Source organism: Lytechinus variegatus, chromosome 15 (assembly GCF_018143015.1).
Source record: "Lytechinus variegatus isolate NC3 chromosome 15, Lvar_3.0, whole genome shotgun sequence".
Lineage (NCBI taxonomy): Eukaryota > Metazoa > Echinodermata > Echinoidea > Temnopleuroida > Toxopneustidae > Lytechinus > Lytechinus variegatus.
The window spans coordinates 26,336,698-26,357,864 of record NC_054754.1 but is presented as its reverse complement, the minus strand read 5'-3'; the positions used below and the strand labels follow the sequence as shown (position 1 = coordinate 26,357,864).

General features: G+C 35.7%; 1 protein-coding gene across 1 annotated transcript in view; it reads right to left on the bottom strand.

Annotated features, from left to right (window-relative positions):
• LOC121428589 (voltage-dependent calcium channel type A subunit alpha-1-like) overlaps window positions 1-16,004 on the bottom strand; it is a 203,248-nt gene extending 187,244 nt beyond the window's left edge. The window contains exon 1 of the mRNA XM_041625320.1: window positions 15,314-16,004. The gene's annotated coding sequence lies outside the window, so the exon portion shown is untranslated. The remainder of the gene's footprint in view (window positions 1-15,313) is intronic.
• Between the last annotated feature and the right edge of the window lie 5,163 nt (window positions 16,005-21,167).

The following is a 21,167-nucleotide window of genomic DNA, read 5'->3' as shown; positions in this document are numbered from 1 at the left end:
CAGGCAGGCAATAATATAAAATTAATAATAATAGGTGGGTGAGACTGAATGAATGAGGAAAGCAGAAATGATTCGGAAAATTATATTACTTTGGAAGTTTCAGTGTAAAACAATTTGCTTTTCTCCGAAGCCATACCTCGGAAGCCTTAGAAATCATGATGCCTGGCAAAAAATATTTAATATTTACGACAAGCAACGCGGATTATAATATCCATTACAAATGATATGGAATCCTGTTAGAAATTAACAGAATTATTCTGAAGATGACATGGCAAGTATTTGGCGGCAGAATAAGTTTATCAGTTAGGTACAAGGACATGCAACAGAACACCCTATATCACGCTTCGTTACATGCACGGAGATCCATGGGATATTTTTACGATGCATCTTGTTTTTACATCTTAATAATCATTTTTTTTAGTCTGATATAATGGTTTTCATATCTCCCATTGACAACTCAAGGTAAAATTCTTAGACTGAAATCCCTTTCTAATCTTAAAGTAAACACAGATTTCCAAACCATGCATGCAACTTACTATTACCATCGTCATTTTATCATCGTAAAAAAATCACCATTGTCGACATTACAATCGTAGCCACCACCACCATCATTGCCACCATCACCAACATCACCACCATCACCATCATCATCACCACCACCATCACCATCATTACCATCACCACCATAATCACCTACACCATCATGAACATCAGCATCGTAATGAAACGCATCACCAATACATTCCTCATAATATATATTACAATAATGCAATGCTACTTTTTTTCTATCACATATACACATTTTCCCTTGTCACTTTCTATGACAATATCAAATGTCCTTCCTGTACTATTTTCGACAGCTTACTGCCCAAGTCCCCATGTCGTGGGAGTGAGACGAAGCACCGGTCACGACCAGGCACTTTAAGACTTCTCGTGTTACATTGGTCAGGCAGAAATGCAAGTTTACACAAATCAGCCATCAACCGCGTGTTAAAGTATACAATCAAGCCCGAGAAGATGTGCATGCGGAGACGCCGCCGAGATGCTAGTCAAATTGAGCTGGGATCTGGGATTAGCTGAATTACATTTCGCTTTTCTAGGACTCTGACAAATAGAAACGATGTCGGCTCTTCTCTATCCGTTGCAGCTTCTTCAACTCTGAAGTCTCTCTATCATTCATTTGCTCTCTAATTTTTCCTCCCATCTTCTCTCCCCTCTCTTCCTCCCCCTCTCTCTCTTCCTTGTCTCTTTCACCGTTTTTTTTTATTCGCCCTCATGCCCTCCCTCTAAAAATTTCTCCTCTTTCTCGACATAAATTAACCCTCTTTCTGTTTGTTATTCTTGCCTCTACTCAACACTCATATATCTCATTTTCACTGCATAGTCCCTCGATGAAATACTGGTTTACCAATATTAAGATCTTTATGCATTTTTCAAACCGCTAAAAGTAAAAAAGAAAAAAATCCTGAAATCCGTTGAACTTCGAATATTCCTTTAATATCCATATATAATTATCGAATTACTTTGATAAAATGAAGCTTGGTATTGTAACATGCCAAGTAATTGCCAGATATATATGTAATTACCTCGTGTTCGTAATTGATGCCCGAGTCTACAAGGCATTATGGGAGCCTGCCTCTAGTCGTGAAGATATAGTGAGAGATTTTTGTTGACTATGCCAGATTACACGCTCATGTTTAGGTGTATAAGAACGTTATGTGACAGAGGCGGTTGCCCCTGGGGCACGACGTCATCAAACACTCTGCTGAACTGTACTGACGTGTATAGAATGGTCACTCTTCACATCTCGCGTGGCGCCGCGTGAACGTTACACTGCATAGGGCATTCGCAATGGCGGTTCAATTGCCTTTCGTCTAAAGAAGATGTGAACGCCGAGGAGCCCACACCAGTCTGCTCCTCGTTAACGCTGTTTTTTCGGATAAGAAGTGGATAGTGTGAATAAATCAAACGTATCATCGATATCATTATCTGGCTTTCTTCGGCGGGGTAATTACAACATGATTTATCATATAATTACCCAGCTTTCTAACGTGCCTACTATCAAATTTCTTCCCGAGCTATGCTTTCACCTAGTAATGGATACCTTTCCAGACGACTCAGGCTGAACCATATCCCCTCTAAAATTGTGTCCGAATACCATAATGCAAATGAAGCATACTCTCATTATTCCTAAACCGTTTCAGATATTCATTGCAATTTACCAATTGTTTATAGAAACGGTATATACAATTCATCAGCTATCAAGCTTTAATGATTCATGCTGGCCACAAACAATTTACTAATACCTTTCACCCAAATATTTTCCATAATCATTTGGAACTACTTATTTCTCGGTGTCATCTATCATATGAATTAACAATGGAAACAGTCAATTTGATAAAATGACCAATTTGCATTTACCACAAACCGCATGAGTTTGAAATATTTGCCCTTTTTGAAATTGACGAAACGTAATAGGCTATACATTTTTATGTCACCAGGCGTTTTAAAGTAGGTCTTTGGTAAAACAATGCATCCAGGCCCATGTTATGTCGTACAGTCTCGTCCATTTAAAATTCGCAATGATTTTCAAATCGACCCTTATATCATGGGTATCGGGGTTGAAAGACCAGGACAAAGCAAAAGAGGGTTAATTGCTAGTGAAACTCATATCTGTGTACGAACAGGTGGTTGGGAAGATAAGTAATCATTGATATTACTTCCTAGATTATAATGGCACCTTTTAAAATGCAGGTGTTTTTCACCAGATATTTTGAAATGATAAGAATGGCTGGATTGATCGCTCCGGGGTACAGGTTTAGAAAAAAAAACCTCCTTTCGTTGACAAGCATGCATTCGATAATTTCCTGGTCAGTTTTGTTTTCCTTTGGGTTGCCTGGGGAGTGAATAAAATATATAATCTTATTATGAATTTGAAACTGCAAAATTTTATTTTCATCTGTTTGAAAACATCAGCTTCGGTGGAAGGAGAATAATTTTCATAATTAAGTTCCTATACATTTAACACAATAGGCACAGGGAACACCAAGTCAGTCCAGAAGGTTATAATAGCTCTACCTCATTATTACGGATATTTTACATCACATTCTTTTCTCCAAAACTACCACCATTATGACTTTTGTCCTTTTGGGCAAACCTCCCTCCCATGTAATTTACAATGATAATACTGATAACAATAACATCAACAACAACAACAATAATAATAATAATAATGGTAATAATGATAAATAATGACAATAGTAATGATATAATAATAGTAATAAGAATAAGAAGAAAAAGAGGAGAAAGAGCAAAGAAGAATCAGTCGTTTGATTGGGGCATACGAAATTTTGGAAATTCAACTTTTGCGTGTTACAAATTTTCCCCTTAACTCATTTTTACATAATGTAAAAGCTAATTCCTTTGGCTTCCATAGAATTTTAGAAATTCCCACTAGCGAGGTTTCAATGCATATCAATGAGATGCGAAAAACAAAGTTGATTTCATTTTGTTTTCTCTCATCACCTACTATCCAATCAGCATCATCTAAAGAAAATCTTATCACAGGCTTTGATTTTTTTTTTGGGGGGGGGGGGAGAATGAGGAAAACCAACTTGCTTTGTCTCCTTTTATCACATCCTGCACGTGCCTATGTGTTTCAGTAAAAAATTGCATTTCTCGACATGTTTCTTTCTCTATGCGTTGTTTTAACCTCATTAGTTATATCTAGACTTCAGCAGATATTGAACTCAGAAGTTGGTAGTGGTGTACATTTCCTTATATAATTGTCTTACATGAATCTTGGCGATAATCATCTTAATTACATAATATCTATGACAGAATAAATACTAACCCTTCTATAAATGTACTTTCTTGTAGAAAAGGAGTACACCACTCCCAATATCATATTACTTTTACAAGCACCAGATTACTTTCTAAATTGTATTCTTTATACTTTGGCCATATTAAATATACACTGACAGTATGAAGATTCAAGTTCTTGCCTGCTCGGATCTTTGACATTTTCACATTTTGTCATTAATTTCAGATGTCGACATGATAACTGTTTTTTTCTTTTGTTATCTGTTGAATAAATTGATCAGTATAGTAAGATGAACGAGAGCGAAATCCGTCTACAATATGGACTGATGTTTTATAGGGATTGACCTTTGAAAGGTCTTGAGGCCTATTTTTAATCAATCCCACCACTCTCTTTTATTTACTGTATTTACGATGCACCCTTTTGCATTCGTGTTTGAATGTATTTCTGAATGTTTCTTTTGCTATTGTACCTGTATTATTTATCAGAGTGTGGGATAAATAAACTTAAATCTAAATAGGCTCAAGTATATACCACTAAATACAAGAAAGCCAACACAACCAAACTCCCATAAAGCTTCAAAATTTGCACAAAAATATAATTCAACTTTAGCAGGTACACAACTCTGTTTCCGCCACCACCCTTTATTACCATAACTCCTTCGTTACGCATTCGATCAATCCTGTACTTCTATGGTTACAGTTTAATTATCTACAGGATTCTGAGATATCTTCAAAACAAGAGTGAGGCGGATATGAATAATGCACCAATGCAAATTGTATTGTGGCCTTGTAATCAAGCACAGAAATAGATACATTTGACGTTCACCCGGTTATCATAGACTAAAAATATGTTTGAATTTCATGACAGTGTTCGGATATACGGGCACTAAGAATATAAAAACCATCTCTTTGCTTCTCCATATCGATTTCGGCAGAAAATATATCCAGCATTAAAGTCTGGTAGCGTCCAGAAAACAACAACAGACGTTGCTGATGTTACACCATGTATTCTTTCAGAGTATTCTTTCTTGAGAATAGTCCTGAAGACGGACAGTCAACCTGTCCGAAACGTCGAGTCTCTCTACTACTCATCATCTCTACTCGCCGACGCAAGCCAGCATCTCCTCATCAGCTCTACTACTCAAGCTGTTCTCACTCAACATTCCTTCTGGTTTACAGTCCTTTTCAGGACTATTCTCAAGAAAGAATACTCTATTCTCAAATCTCCACTTTCTCGCCTATCCACTTCCTTCTCTTCTTCTATCCACTGCTTCTATAACACTCCACATGGTGTACCGTAAACCACATCAGCAATTGTACATGCCACCATGCAAACCTTCAAACAACATCTAACAACAGACGTGTTACGTAGGTTAGGTTTTTATACATATCTTCTCTTTGACAAGATAAGATATAATACTTGAAATAATTAATGGGATCTGATATTATACGATAAGAACGAATTATTATTGAATTGGATATGAAATGGTAAGATAATAAATGGAAGGCTTCAGGTGATATGGTATTAAATCACACGGCAAGGATCATGTAGTGAAATATGATATTAATTTTGTATAAGGTAAATTTTCTAAAAGGCTAAGAAAGACAAAACAGACCTATGTAGTGTGATGGTACATGATATGTTATGGTATGATATGATATAGTATATCTGGTAAGGTGTTATATGTTTAATATACAAAAGATATATATTTGCATATTTCATCACTCCAAGTTCGACTCTATTCGTATGCATGTCGACTTTAATTCATCTTTATCTAGTACTCAAATATAATTGTTAAAATTTGAAACTGATTTGCATATAAGCCAATACGCGCACTTTATGGTTGTTTATGTTCAAGAACAGCATGGAAATTAATATATATTTGACTATCGTATTACTTCCCTACTAACATTACATAAAGCATTGCTTTTATCTAGACATTATAGTATTATGAAAAAGATAAGAGATTGATATGGCCCGGGTAAGTATCCAAGTAAAATATCAATTTGATTTTCCGTAATGACAGGACGATTGAAATTAGACAAACATGGCGGAGAAAGACATCAAATATAAGATGGCCTGGGAGATCGATATTTTGTATAATAGAGCCCTTCCCTCTCCATTGTTTCGTATTGTCAATATTACTCTGCCCTATTTTAACGTTGATCGATCTAAAGGGAAGGAGCTTTAATTAGGTCGAGACCGAACATGAATAGGATACAGCTCGCTTATAAAAATGATTCGAGAAATGCTTCTGACAAAATGACATTATATTATTTTTGCCCAATTGATCGTCGGCCTGGCAGCCACTGTGCAGCACCTGATCGACGAAGCTCTATCCCTTAAATTAATGTTAAACGCTGAAAGTGGTAGCAGCAACTCACATCTTTCATGTATTTTAACTCTTTTGGTCTGGCGCGACCGGGGTTTGAACTCCCGACCTCTCGGTTGTGAGACGGACGTTCTCCAAACTGAGCAAACACACCGGTACACAGCGAATGTAAATAAAATCAGTCATTTTTTTACTCTGTTTCTATAACGATACATTCATTACGAGTATGGTATAAACGACAAATTTCTCTTAGAAGAGATATCCAAATCTGTGGATATAGTGAATGAAACTATTCAGTGATAATACGCATTCTTATCATCTAGCATAATGCCTTCAAACATTACCGAAAAGGATATTCGATATCAAATTCGGCACATTAAATACGATGGAAATCTGAAGTAGGACATGGAAAAAAATGGCGCCAGGGACCGAGATAAAACGGTGAATATTTCATAGGTTCTGCCTTTCTCACACCCCGCCGAAACATAGCAGCGGGACTAAGCATACTAAAACAGAGGGATGTAAGACTCGCAACGCCATTTGTTGTATGAATCATTAGGTAGTATCGACTGATTCACACTCTGTTAGTAGTTAAGAACGTCCCATCAGGGGCCAAAGGAGTCAATATATATACCCGGGGAATGTGTGTGTGGGTGTGTGTGAAAGAGAGAGGGTGTGTGCTCGTGTGGGTGAGTGTGTGTGTTTATGTAAGGTTTTATGATATGCATTTTTGTTTGGAATTTCAATGATGGCTTTTATATGTCTTTGAAGAGTGAATTCAATCAATGTTGAATGTTTTTGTCATGAAAATAATGGTCCATAATTTTTCCAAGAAATTAGTCCACAAAAATAGGAATTTTACACTTTCATTTTGTTTTGTTGAATAAACATATATCATCGTGCTGTGACAGAAATGTAAAATTCAGTTGAACTCACTTACATCTTATCTCTCAACATGTAATTACCACTTTAAAAGCTTGGAATATGTTCCTCATATTATACAATATTTGCGTTACAGTGTTTGCATGTGGTTCGAAATGAATGTCAGTAAAAGCATACATCATGCTTTGTTTGTTTTTATCAAGAAACCCTTTAAAAGTGAGAGTGCCATATCGCTAATTAGACAAGGAAGAAATCTCGACGCGAATGCCAAACATTCCCTAATCAGCTTTTGAAATTGAGTCTCAGGATTACGTAATCAGAGAAAAGGACGGAGATGGTCATTCTTCTTTGCTAATAAAGCCAATCTAAACTTTTAATTAGATGAAGTAAAAACACGTTTTACCCTTTGAGTATGCATCTCGCTCCTGTTTATAGTATATGATTATCGGATGTCCGCAAAGAAACAGACGAAGGGCAGAATCGATTTCATTTGACATGCCTAATGTTTTAGGTTGAGAATAACTTCGTTGTAATGCTTCATCACGATGGTTGACAATTCGTAAAGTGATTGGTTAACATTGATTTGACTTTTAAAAAATCTGAGCTAGAAGGTCACACTTGTCACCAGTGTCTGTGATATGTCACAAAAATAAAGCCCAGAAAAAATTGCGTTCGAAAATGATTATTTAGTGCTTCAAAAATTGAAATATAAAGTGACCGGAAACACCATCTTAATTTCATCCCATACACTTATGTGTACTATTTAGGTGTCTATAAGACGCCTATATACAAAATCGGGGTTTGCCTTGTAGTTTTAGCTTTTCATTCTCAATAATGGTTGTTTTCAGGGTTTATTAGTTCTAATACATGCACTTGTACACATGTTTCATCTTGGTTTGAAAATTTTTTAAATCGGCTGCTCACAAAGTTAAACAATACCTTTAACAAAAGGGGTGAATGCAAATACCATTTTATACAATTGTGTCAAATCGTTCATTCATTGTTAGATTTATTAGAAGAGTCCCCCTTTTCAACATCATGCATGATATAATAAATTTAATCCTCTTTCTCTCTCACACACGCTTTATCTCTCTGTCTATTCCCCCCCCACACACACATACCCACCCTCTCTGTCTCAATCCCTTTTGTGTACTCTCTATCTGCATATTTCTATCTTTTCGGTCTCCAAAAACTGTAATAATCTCTTTTACCCATAATACTCCTCGGATTTGAGTTCACAACCAGTGCTAGAACCCCTACGATTCCTGTTAGGCTATAGTCGCTGATCTCGATTGAGTTCAAGCTAGTATTCATCATGCTGGAACGCTTCGTCCCCCATCACTAGAAGAACCTCACTGCTGGATGCATGGCCATGGTCATAATTACAGCCACATAAATTAATCGATTCTCCCCTTAGATCCGAGCACCAGCTGTATGCTTAACCACCGTGGACACCAATGTAATATCCACAATCATTGTCAAGCCCGTCACCACTGCGCAGATTAAACGCATCTGATTACGTAACATACACTATTTCATACATTGATTATAACTGTTCTCACTGCCTCTGTTGAAGACTGCAATTAATATCTTTATTGTATTATTGTGAGTTTGCAAACGAAAAAGGTACATGTATATTCAAATATATGAAGGAATAAGTTTCATCTTTATTCTATTCTCGTTTCCTCTCACTCCCATTTTCTCTCTGGTTTTATTCTACCACATACACAAACAAAATGCATACAAATGGCAACTGAGAAAACAAAATCATCGACTAACGGTCCCGGGATTCTCCTATTCTAGATCTCCTTTAACCAAAGAACAATTCTGAGATGGACCAAAGACAATGACCGACTTGGATCTCACCCTTGATTATAAAGACATTTGCTTTGATTAGTAGGACATAATGTTTAGCTATTTGTTGAAACCTCTAGTCGTCCCTGGCCAATGTTGCTTCCTAATCACTTTAATTGAATGTTTATTACTTCTGAATCCGTTGAAAGTACACTCTTACAGCATCATTAATAATCATTACATCTGTCTGAGCGTCAATATTCCTGTTGCATGAATGACGTAAAGCTCACTTTAGAAGGTAGAGCTGAACGAGTGAACAGAACTTAAAAGGTGAATGCTAGCAAGGGCATAGGAAAGAGTACATACTAACCGACCATTGATAAAACAAGGTGAATGTAATATCCATTAACCCTCATTGATATCACAGATCTGATTTACATACCTGAGAGATTTGATGTGAATTATATCAAGGTATTTGGGCTTGGCAGACGTCTGTTTAACTCAATGTCAACACGATGAGTCTTGTTACAAATGAGCACAACAGCTGTGATAATTGTTTTCTAATTTTGTCCTCTTTCATCGATCCAGAGTTATGATATGTAAACCTTCGTTATAACAACACAGATTTAAAACGTAGAAAGCTCAATGTAGAACATTTCATGTATTTATTTTAATTCTCAAATTGTGCTTGACACAGTGGAAGAATCTTGATGATTTACAGAGTAATGGATGTGTACTAGTATATATAGTCGAATCCCAGGTATTGAATTTGAATCATTAGACCAACAAGAAAAAGGTTACGAATTTGAGTATCTTTGCAAGGACAAAAGTTGTATTGTGAACATAAATCACCTTCTTTCAAAAGAAAAAAAGTATTGTTATACATTATACAATCGAATTTGTAGGGCCTTGTAAAAAAATAGATTCAACAAATAAAGAAAATTAATTTGCATTTCAGCTTTGTAATACAATAAATTTCAAATGTGTACCAATAATGATACCTAATTATATTCACAGTGAAAAATTGTTTCCAATCACACCACTGAAATTATTTTCGAAATCCTGCTCTTTGTTTACGCTTTCTATTTGTTTTCGGTTTTAGTTTAGTCTGGTATTCACCCCATTGTTGTTTGGTAATTGTAGCAAATTTAATATTCCAATTTTAACCAATTATAATCATCTCCATAAGCGTCATAATAAAACTTCAACGCATCCAATTGTACCAATAGTACAAAGGAAAAGGGACACTGTTTGATGTCAAGAGGCGTAAAACACTTTCAAATATGTAATTTTTTTCATGCTTTATGGAGAGTAAGTCATCTAACGTACAGTCAAGAAATTATCATGCAAATATGAGGTGATGAGACAGAAATATAGAAGGGAATAAAGAGACATAGAAAGATATTATAGAGTCTGTGTGGGTGCGTTGTGTTAATGTGTGTGAGAGAAAGAGAGAGGGGTAAGGTGCAAAATAAAGATATTAAAGGGAAAATAGGCGATTTGAAATCAGTTATAGGGGGAAAAGGATGAAATGTGAGAAGCAGAGAGGATGGAACGAGGTGAGGGGAAGGTGTGAAGATAAAACCTTGGCCAAGCGATGAACTAGCAAGGATTGTATTCAATAATTCATAGCAGGGAAATATATAGGAAAGAATATAGAGATGGGGGAGAAAGCGCGGTGTCACCGTTGAAAAGGTCGTCATTGTGTTGTGTCAATTTTCATGGCTATAAAAAAATGCGTGAATAAGATACTACAATTTGATGAAGAATATTATTTCGAAATTAAAATATGAGCTTTGTCGAAACCTATTCAAAATAAGGCAAAGACCGTGTGGAAAGAGGGTGCGTTCTGTCTGTGGGAATTTTACATTTTTCTTACAATTCTTTACAATTTTTTAAAAATTTTTACAATTCTTTACAATTTTTTTTACATTTTTTACAATTCTTTACAATTTTTTTTTACATTTTTTACAATTCTCCAACGCATTTTTGGCATCAGCTCGTCGACCGATTTTATTAACCGGGACCTCCGCATCCGAGTCCAAGTATACTGAACCATCAAGCGTTCTCCCATTCTTTCAATCAATGAGTAAAATAATAGGTAATTACTATTTTGATCGTGGAACGCCATGTCAATCACTAGTTTTCATTTGTACTAGTATTATATCTAACATCTACAAAATATTGTTGAGGAATTTGGGTAATACTTGATCTTTATATGTAAAGTACCAAAGCACAAGGTACACCATGTCAAACGTATTAAAAGATGAATAATGCATATTCAACATAATTATCGTTGAAAATAATAGTAAAAAGAATTTTTTTTTAAACAAGTGCACACCTAGTTTACCAGTAATGCATATAGCATTTCCATTTATTTGAAAGCAGGATAAAACAGCATTGTAGATTAAATGCCTTGCTCACGGGCATAAGTGCCGCGGCCGGGGATCGAACCCCGGACTTTCCACGTATAGCCAGGCGCCTTAGACCACTCGGCCACGGCACCTCCACTAGATAGCAAGTCGATAGCAAGTCGATTATAAAATAATCTGTCCCTGAAATGAGAAACGAATCCAAATGCAAAATACGTGGTGTAAGATGATAAATGATAATTAATGTAGGGATTTGGATACCCGCAAAAAATACACTAAGGCCATGGTATATCTGAGAATGTTAGTAGGCGCTAGAATATTTCCAATTTGTTGTGCATTTTAATTGGACCCCGAATTAATGCTGGTACATGCATGTCCATACAAGCAACTTATTTTCTTTACGATACAAGAGTTTTAAAAAATGGCCTGAAATAATTTGAAGTTTGTGTCACAATTTTAGGGTCATGAAGAATATTTAGTAATTAATTAAAAATACAATTTTGATTATTTAATGTTGATATTTCCACCCTGTTGTTATCATGACATTTTCTCAGTTAGCTGTGAGTAATGTAATTTCTCTCTCCTGCTATGATTAATTATTATGGTATATTTCATGTCATTCTATAATTGACTTCGAGAGCGGCAGTAACTAAATTCTTCCCATTTTCAAAGTATCATCGATCCCTTGTTGTTAATGCACGTGAAATCGACTTTTTAGGGGTTTGATTAGACAATTATTGTACCACTTAATAGGACTTCATACTGATTATTACTTTATAAGTGAATACGAAACAACCAGATTAGGGTTGCACCGACCGGTGCTGAAAATTCCCAGGAATTTTCGCGGTGGAAACTTTCCATGGGAATAAACGGGAATTTATTGGGAATTTTGGGAATTTTCGGCAATTTTCGGGAATTTTCAAGAAGTGCTGGGAATTTTCAAGAAATGTTGGGAATTTTCAAAAAGTAGCAATTTTCTGATATTTATATACAGGAATTGAAAGGATTGTTCTGGCAGATGATGCTTGATTGTGCTTTGTCAGCAAATTTCAAGCAAAATATAATGCTAAGATGGTCTGACAAGGCAGAATTTCAATGAATTTCATGTAAAAGTTGATTTACTGTATTACTGGTTGAATGGTATGTGCGATGGCAGTACATGTACACTGCAAATGCTTTACACTAATGCCTCTTAGATATTCTCATCTTTTTACAGATGAGAATCATTATTAATAATAGTTATGGCATCATTGTTATTAGCATTATATTATTATTATTATTATATTATCATCTATTTCTCATTTATTTCTGCATAGCAGAAGTGGGAACTTTGTGCAGTTTGTAGTGTTAATTTGATGAGTATATAGTTTTCTGGCTCAAGCTTAAAGTTAACTTCAGTTCAGTTAACCCTCTTAGAAATAAACATAGTATTTTTAAAATACTAGATCAAATTAAATGAAACTGATATGAGATTGTCATTTAATGTCACAAAATATATGAAATTGATAACAAGTTTCTCAATCTCGATCAAGGTCAAAGGTCATTTGAGGTCAACAAACTTTAATAGTGCATTTTTTTCTCCCTTTGCGAAAAATTATTCATCTCGATTGTTTTCAAAGTCACCCATTATGATAATGTTATTTCTTGCCCCCCACGTTTTCGGGGGGAGGGGCATCTCAGAAATAAATTAGTAGGCCTAATATAACGTTTTTTTGTTCCTGGATCTGATTTTCCCATTTTTAGACTCAAGCCAGTGCCATAGCTGGTGGGATTAGTCTGCTGTGCAAACCTAGTCTGCAGGCACAGACCCTGATTGAAACTTTGATCAAAAAGTGGGTCTCCATGCAAAGACTAGCACATAAAATCTTGCTGTTTCCTGAGCATTAGGGCCTCCTGCACACAAGGCATGAGTAGGCTGCACATTCAGACCCTTGACTCGAGTGAAGGCTATGCACAGCAGACAAGGGCAAACCCTTCACTCAAGGAAAGTGGTCTGAATAAGCAGCCCAAGGTTTCTGCCAATGACTTGCGTACAAAAGGTCCTTTTGTTCAACAGAAAGTAATTGTGCTAGTCTTGTATGAAGTCCCACTTGTGGATCAAAGTTTCAATAAGGGTCTGTGCATGCAGGCTACATGTAGGGAGCAGTGTTCTCTTAATAACATGTTATTATATAATGGCAGGTTCTCACATAGAAAACATTGACATTTAAAGAAAAATGAAAAAAAAAGTGTAATGCAAAGTATTATATTTTTCATGTTGAATTGAAAAGCTTCATTTTGTACATAATGCTCCATCATGTTACTACATGTACATAATACTATAATGTATTTATGTAGTTTGATGAATATTTTATACCATGGGCAATTTAAAGAATGAAGAATAGTTTAAAAAATTTATACAAATGGAAAATAGGATATTTTAGGTAATCAATTTGTAATTTTGTATTTAAAAACAGAATTTATAACTTTTTGTGAAAAAATGAAAATTCCCGAAAATTCCCGGCAGCTGAAAATTCCCGAAACTTTCCATGGAAATTTTCCAAAATTTCCGGAAAGTTTCCAGCCCTTTGCAACCCTATACGAAACAACAGTATTGTATAGCACCACCTCAAGTCATGAACTACTCAAATCTGACCAAGTTTCTTACCCATAATGCGACATTCTTAGCAGTGTAATCTTGGAATGCTAAAACACTAGTCCAATACTCGATGCAATCATACAGAAATAATTATGTTACAAAGTAGGAAAACAATACACTTCTTTTCAAACCAGTCATATTCTCTACATGTATATGTATATAAACGAAATTAAAGTGTAATTCATTATTTGTATTATTAATTAATATCAGATAAATATTTTTATCACTGATAGATCACACACAGAATGGTTCAGTTCGTTCCCCTTTAAACTTCACTGTCAAAATAACGTGACAGAGTATCTTCACTTGATATTAATCAGTTTCTAACTTCCAATCTCAACAGGCGAACACCATGCACCATACATCGGTGACATACCACGCTTCATGTAGGGTGACGCCATATTAAATCTCATCCAATACCGAATGAAATTCATCAATTTTGCTTGTTCCCCCATAAAAATCTAAACAATTGATTTTCAGTACGAGCTATTCATAGGGTGGCACGATCTCTCAAGATAAATGAATATTTACATATCAATTTACAGAAGAATAATGGGAATTCGTAAAGCACCCACATAAGAACAATAAGGGGATCTCACGATAGTGCAAGACATGTCTTAAACAGAAGATTGTAAACGGTCAATATAACCAACTTATTAATATCTGTAGCGCATGTCCATACAGTATAAATATGGTGGACTTAAAATGGAGTAGGCTATTAGCTTTTTTGATGCCTGTTATAACGTTTATTGGTAGTTGTGTATTTTGTGTATTACAGTTGTTGTCGGTGACAGAGCATTACTGACAAAATTACCCCGAATAAACAAGTGAAATAAAAATAGCTTCACATGATAATTGCACGTAGATAGTAGGCAGTAGAAGCCACCAGTACACATCTTTCATAATTGAGGACGTCACCAATTACAAGTAATATCTCATTATTCATATTCCATAGTTTCCTGTGTATTCCAACAAAAACGACAAAATTGATGTTTAATTTCACCACAAAGGGTTGTTATTTATAAAATACAATTTTCTTTAGGTCCTCACTAAACTTAGAGTCGAAATTCCTCACACACGCACCCATACACAAACCCCATTCTTTTCATATCTTCTCTCTCTCTCTCTCTCTCATTTTAGTCACCTACTTTAACCCTGTTTTTCCATTATCATCATTATATATGTGCTGCACTCAACCCAGGTGAGGTAAATGGGTACCGGTAGGAAGTAATTCCTTAAAAAGTTGTGTGCGCTATGAACGCCTAGCTTAGCCGGGTAATATAGGAGCGCCTTGAGCACCTAAAAAGGTGGATATGTGCGCAATAAAAATACCCTATATTATTATTATTATAATTATTATATCGTGTACGTACACAACGGAACGATTCAACTCAAATTTCATTTCATTGTGTCTCATTAAAAAAACGTTTTCCCAAATTGTCAATAACTTATTTTGTGATATATTAGCTTACCTATTATGTTTGTCTTTCTTTCCGAAGCTACGCTATCTTGGAAATGTATATTCCTTCACAAACTTACAATCTCCCATTGGCGTCCGACACATGCTTATCAGTGTACAGCTTTCAAATCAACCAAACTGTTATTTCTTCGTTTTTCATTTAACCATGACAAAAAGCTGTTATCGCAAAGGAAACGTCATCAGAAGATAATGTCCATATGTTGAGTATCTAACCTTCTATCACCCTCTCTCTATCACTCCTTTTCTCTATCCCTGCACTCTAGCTGATTTGTTTATGTGTTGCGTGCGTTTTTGATGAAGGAGGTGAAGTCAGAGAGAGATAAAGTGCGGGAGTTCGGTAGCACACAACCCTGTTCGCGCAGAGCCACCGAATAATGAGTATCCGTCAACGCAATAATATATGAGCTCTCGACCAAATGGGGCGGTGAAACCTATCTCTTAAAGGTGACATCTTTTTCTAACACTCCCACACCTATCGTTCTTTCTCGTCCCTCGTTTTCCCCATAATGTTAATTGTATCCTTCATTCAACTAAAATGTAGATTAGACATTTTCTGAATTAACCCATGTAAACATAATTGCACTATATGTAAAATATTAAATGTTGTTAACAACAATATGTTAACAGAAATATCACTGATTTTTTTTTAAACCAGAGGATAGATATCGAATATCAATAACAGTAAATCAATATTCATTCTTAAATATTATTAAAGCCAAATTCGAGAGCCGATTCATTGCATGTGATAGGCCGTTGGAAAGAACAATAAAGTGTTACAAATAATTATAGTTATACTACAACTTATTTCAATATGAAAGTTTTTTAACGATCTCACACAGGGTGTAGTAGAACAAAATGAAACACTGCTCACATTCCACACTTTAGCATACTCTACTGTTTTAACTAAAATGTGGTAAACATTAAGACTTTAAGAATTACGATTAAGACATTCACCACCGATGACGCCAATATTCATGAGAGTAACCAACCAGGCCGAGTTCAATTTCTTCTGACGCAGATATAGATTTAAGTGGGATTTTTGTTTTCACTCCATGTCGGTCTTTGGTCTTAGAACAGGATAAAGTATCGTTGACAGATCAAGTGTAGAGATGAATAATGGTCTTATTGAAAGAATGTTATTATCAATTTTGGAATGGAATAAAATGTTTTTATTGGGTGTTGAACATTATTCCCCGTTAATGACATATATATATTTTATATCAGTTTGTATTTTATGCAATAGTATCCCGAGAAGCCAGCCTTAGTCAATATGATTGTTCTCTTCGTGTGCAGATGTGTAGTAGAGATTTCTGCATTACATGGATAGAGATAAGAGTTTGGCTTAGTTTGGTTTGGTTTTATTTACCGTATAAAACGCTGGCTTCAAAATCCTGGAACGACCTGCCACTAATAATTAGACAGTCTCCATCATTAGCAATTTTTAAAAAGTCACTAAAAACTCATCTCTTTCGTACTTTGTAGTTTTTAAAATATTACATTTAAATAATTCATTGTAAGCGCTTTGGGCCTAATGGGAAAAGCGCAGTACAAATACTAAGTAATAATAATAATAATAATCATCATCATCACAACAAAATACGTTGTAGAAAATATTAAAAATAAACATATAACACGTGAAAAGATACGGATGGATCACTCTGTTCAGAGACATTGAGACACTTTTCAGACTCTGTTCTTCCTAGAGGTCCAATGAAAATTCGTGGGCTTGACTTAATCATTGATATTCAGATGGATGGAGAAACATCCGGGCATTTGTATCGATTTGGAATGCATGGGGATATTGTCATCATACCTTAAAGGTCAACAATATCCTCAAGTAAAATATCAAACAAAACTAGTATGGCTAACCATGCCTAAATGCCCAGGATTGAATGGCCTCCCATAAGTAATACCAGTTAAAATGGCGCCTCTGCCTCCAACCTCCCTCCCGAACCCCTATCACCTGTTAATCTATCCAACACAAACTCTCTTCTTCTTCCTTCCTTCTATTCACCTTGATCTTTTAGCGGTCGCGGGTCGATTTTGTCCAGTTTTAGCCCTTTCCCGTTGCCCCAACTACGATCTGTATCGATCCAGAGCGCGCGACTATTTTTAAAACGTTGCGAAACCTTGGGGTTTGCAAGGTCAAATATAAATGAGAATTTCCTTCTGAATTTGGTACGAACAAAATAGAGTCACTGAATGAAGTGGATAAGATGTGCAGGGTAGATTTATCATGGGGGGGGGGCGAAATGATCATTTAGAATAAAAATGATTAAGTGAATTTATTGATTGGTTGGTTGATTGATTGAGTGATTGATTGTTTGACCATTTGTTTCATTAATTTATTAATTTATTTTTATTTATATATCTACATAATTTTTCAGATATCTATTCATTCAATATATTCATCAATAGATATTGTCGCATATAACTTACACCCATGCATTTATTTCCTTCTTTATTGATATAACTGTCGTATAACTTCCGAAAATGGGATTTCAACCGACAAGCCTTGCAGCCTAAGAATGAAAATTCTATCACATAGACCCTTTAATTACTGTATAAATACTCGGAAAACTCAGTAAGAGGGAAATGCGGCGGGAAAACACTAAAGCCCAGGAATAATTCTACAGCGACAATTTCAACTTATACAACTCGAAAGGCCAGAGTGGAAGTTGTGGGGGTGACGGAAAGGTCACGCTGGAGCATTTCTTCGAGACTAACCAGATAATCATTAGATATCTCGTATTTCTACAGGAGGTCCCTATCAAACACTTGTCGAATGTCTGAAAGGTTATCTGCATCGGAAAGAATGATAACCTATAAATCGCTGACTAGTGAATGTTTTGTTATATCCATAATAGGACACAATATTAAAAACAAGAACAACAATAAAATCAATTGATTATGATGAGGGGGAGGATGGCAAAATAAACAGCATTACAAATAAATCTTGTTCAGGAACGAAACCATTGAGAAATACAGTATAAAGTTACAATCAAGGATTAAAGACCAAGACGTTGAAATCAATGATGATCGCTCTTGAACTAACAGCATAGAAACTATGCAGTGAATAACACGTTATTTATATGACACTCTGCATTCCACATTTTCATACAACTGATTATACTTTCAAACATGCTTGGAGGTTTGTGTAAACTCACTAACTCCAGATAGTAAATTGGTCGAAAGTAAGTTCAATACTCCTTTTTTAGAGCTTATGACCCGATCATCTGTTTGCACTGATTGATGAGGTAGCCTTATCCTTGCATTGTGGTTCCTGTTCCTAAAAGACGATAATGAGGTATAATTTATCCTCCAACCTCCTTCCAGATAATTGCTCCCCGACTTAAGGTGCAAATAAATTTTCATTTCGATATGCTCCACCCTTCTTTCCTGATTAGTTGATACATTGTTGCACTCCTCCCCCTAATGGTGCAAAACTAAGAGGTGTCACGCGCGTAAAACATTCCCCATTGACTTGTGTGTTAAAATGGCACTTTTGAAAAAATCATAAAAAATGAATGTGAAATTAGAGGGTGGACTGTTTACTACCATTGGATACGATATATATCTGACCAGGAGAGGGTACCGTAGCCAGCTCATTTTAAAAATTAATCGCCATTTATGAAGATAACTATGAATGGATCGAATTCCTCAACTGAAACAGTTAAATATCCCTAATTATTCCGCCAGTCAAAAAATAGTTCCAAGTCACTTATTTATCTTCCCAATTTGGGATAAGGAAGTTCAGTAGTTACCATTTCTAGAATCAGTGTTAGATTTTGAATTATATTTATACATTTTTGTCAATCAGCAATATCAAATTGAAAAAAAAAATGGGTCGAACGAATATCTTTAGCCCTTCTGATGTAATTAGGCTCGTGGCACCAAGAGTTGTACCCCCAAACAATTTAAGAAAGAACTTCTCTTCTCCGTCTTTTGACAAGAGGACGTAACTGTGCTTGGTCTCCCTCGCCATTCCTTCTTAGGGGCAGATATATGGCCATTGTTGGGGAGTACCCATGTCATAACCAGCTATATTTCATACCACTGTACTCATATATTTATATATTATCATCATTGGAATAAAAAACTAATGAACTGTACACTGCAATATCTCCACACCAGAGAAGTATTGAAACAACACCAGTTTGGTATCAAACCGATGCTGTCTTAATACTAATTGGTGTTGTATAAACACCTTTCTGGTGTTAGATCAATACGAAACTGGTGTTGTTTAACACTTCTCTGGTGTGGACATATATAGATTCCGGGCTGGTGTTATATCAACACCGGAGTTTTTGCAGTGTAGTTATTGTGTGACAGATTATCGATTTATATACCATAGTCCTTGTAACACTGGACAATCACCACGCTACTAATGTATTTCAAGTGTTACATTGACAATAAAAAAGCATACAAGTACATGTGATTTTCTTATATCCGTTAAAACAGCGCATAAACAATCACAATTATTCCCATACTGGTTAATCTCGTCTTCCAATGGCGTGTGTTCATTTTGATTGTAATACTGCTATAATGGTGGATAATGAGAACTCGGACACAGCCAAGTAAGAAGTGTTGCTACTGGCAATAAGATGATTGAGGTCAAATCCGTATATATAGGGCTTTGGATATCAAAGATGGCAATATAATCTAGCCATCTATAACGGTATCGTGTCCAAGGACCCATACCACGTTATACTTACACTTCCTTGTTATTGTTTATGGACGAACCAGTTTAAAATCTAAATCCTATTTAAGACAGCAATCGAACCCTAAACAGATTTTAATTCTGTAAAAATTTACGTTTTTTCCATCTAAGATCCATTTATATTGTAAATCTAGAAAACAGTGTATTCTTAACATGCTTAAGGATGTGTGATCAAACAAATAATATGGGGATGCTGCAAAGATAAGTATACTTACGCACATGGTGGTCATTGCGTTGACGAATGTGTATCATAATGTTATTATATTAATCTCGATTTTACAATGTAGTGGATGCAAAAGCTCACCATTTAAATGTCTATATCATCTGATCTATACCCCGTCTCTGTCTCTCTCTCTCTCCCTCCATTTCCCTATCTCTATCCCTCTCCCATTCTCTGTTATGCTCTATCTCTATCCCTCTCTTCCTAGCATGCGATATGTCTACGTCTCTTCCAATTCTCTCACTTACTGTTAATTACCCGTTTTATTTTGATGGTGATAGGCAAAGCTTTACCTCTTTAAAAGACGAAGACCCGTGGCGTGGTTTATGAGACGCCGCGAGCGGGCAGCGGGAGAGCGCCACGGTAAGACTCTGAAATGTCAAAGCTAACATACAGATCCTAATGAGATGCGCCCATGGACTCAACAGGGCCGAACGGCGGGTGAATGAGAGTTTAGCAGAGCGTGGGAGCAGCGAAGATAAAATGGGAAATGCCGATATGTGTGTGCGTGTGTGGGGGGGTATGTGTGTGCGTGCATATGTGTGAGAGGGGAGGTTTCTTGCCAACGTAATAAGTGAAGATGCAATGTCTCCCTTTTTTTTTCTAAGAAACAACAAATACTCATCTTACCTTACCTGATATTAATTATGATTTCATTGATTTAGACTATAATGATATTATATGGAATGGCGAATAAATCCGATCAAATGGGAAAATCACATTCTAATTCCAATTTACACATTTTTTTGCGATATCGTCGAGTAAACAAGAAACATATAGGAAATATGACCAAGATCGAATAGGGTACAATGAAATTGACATGTTTTTAAATGCGATTAACATAAAATTTGTGGAAATTATGAAATAAATAACAAAATCGTGACTACATACCATGATATTTGTCGT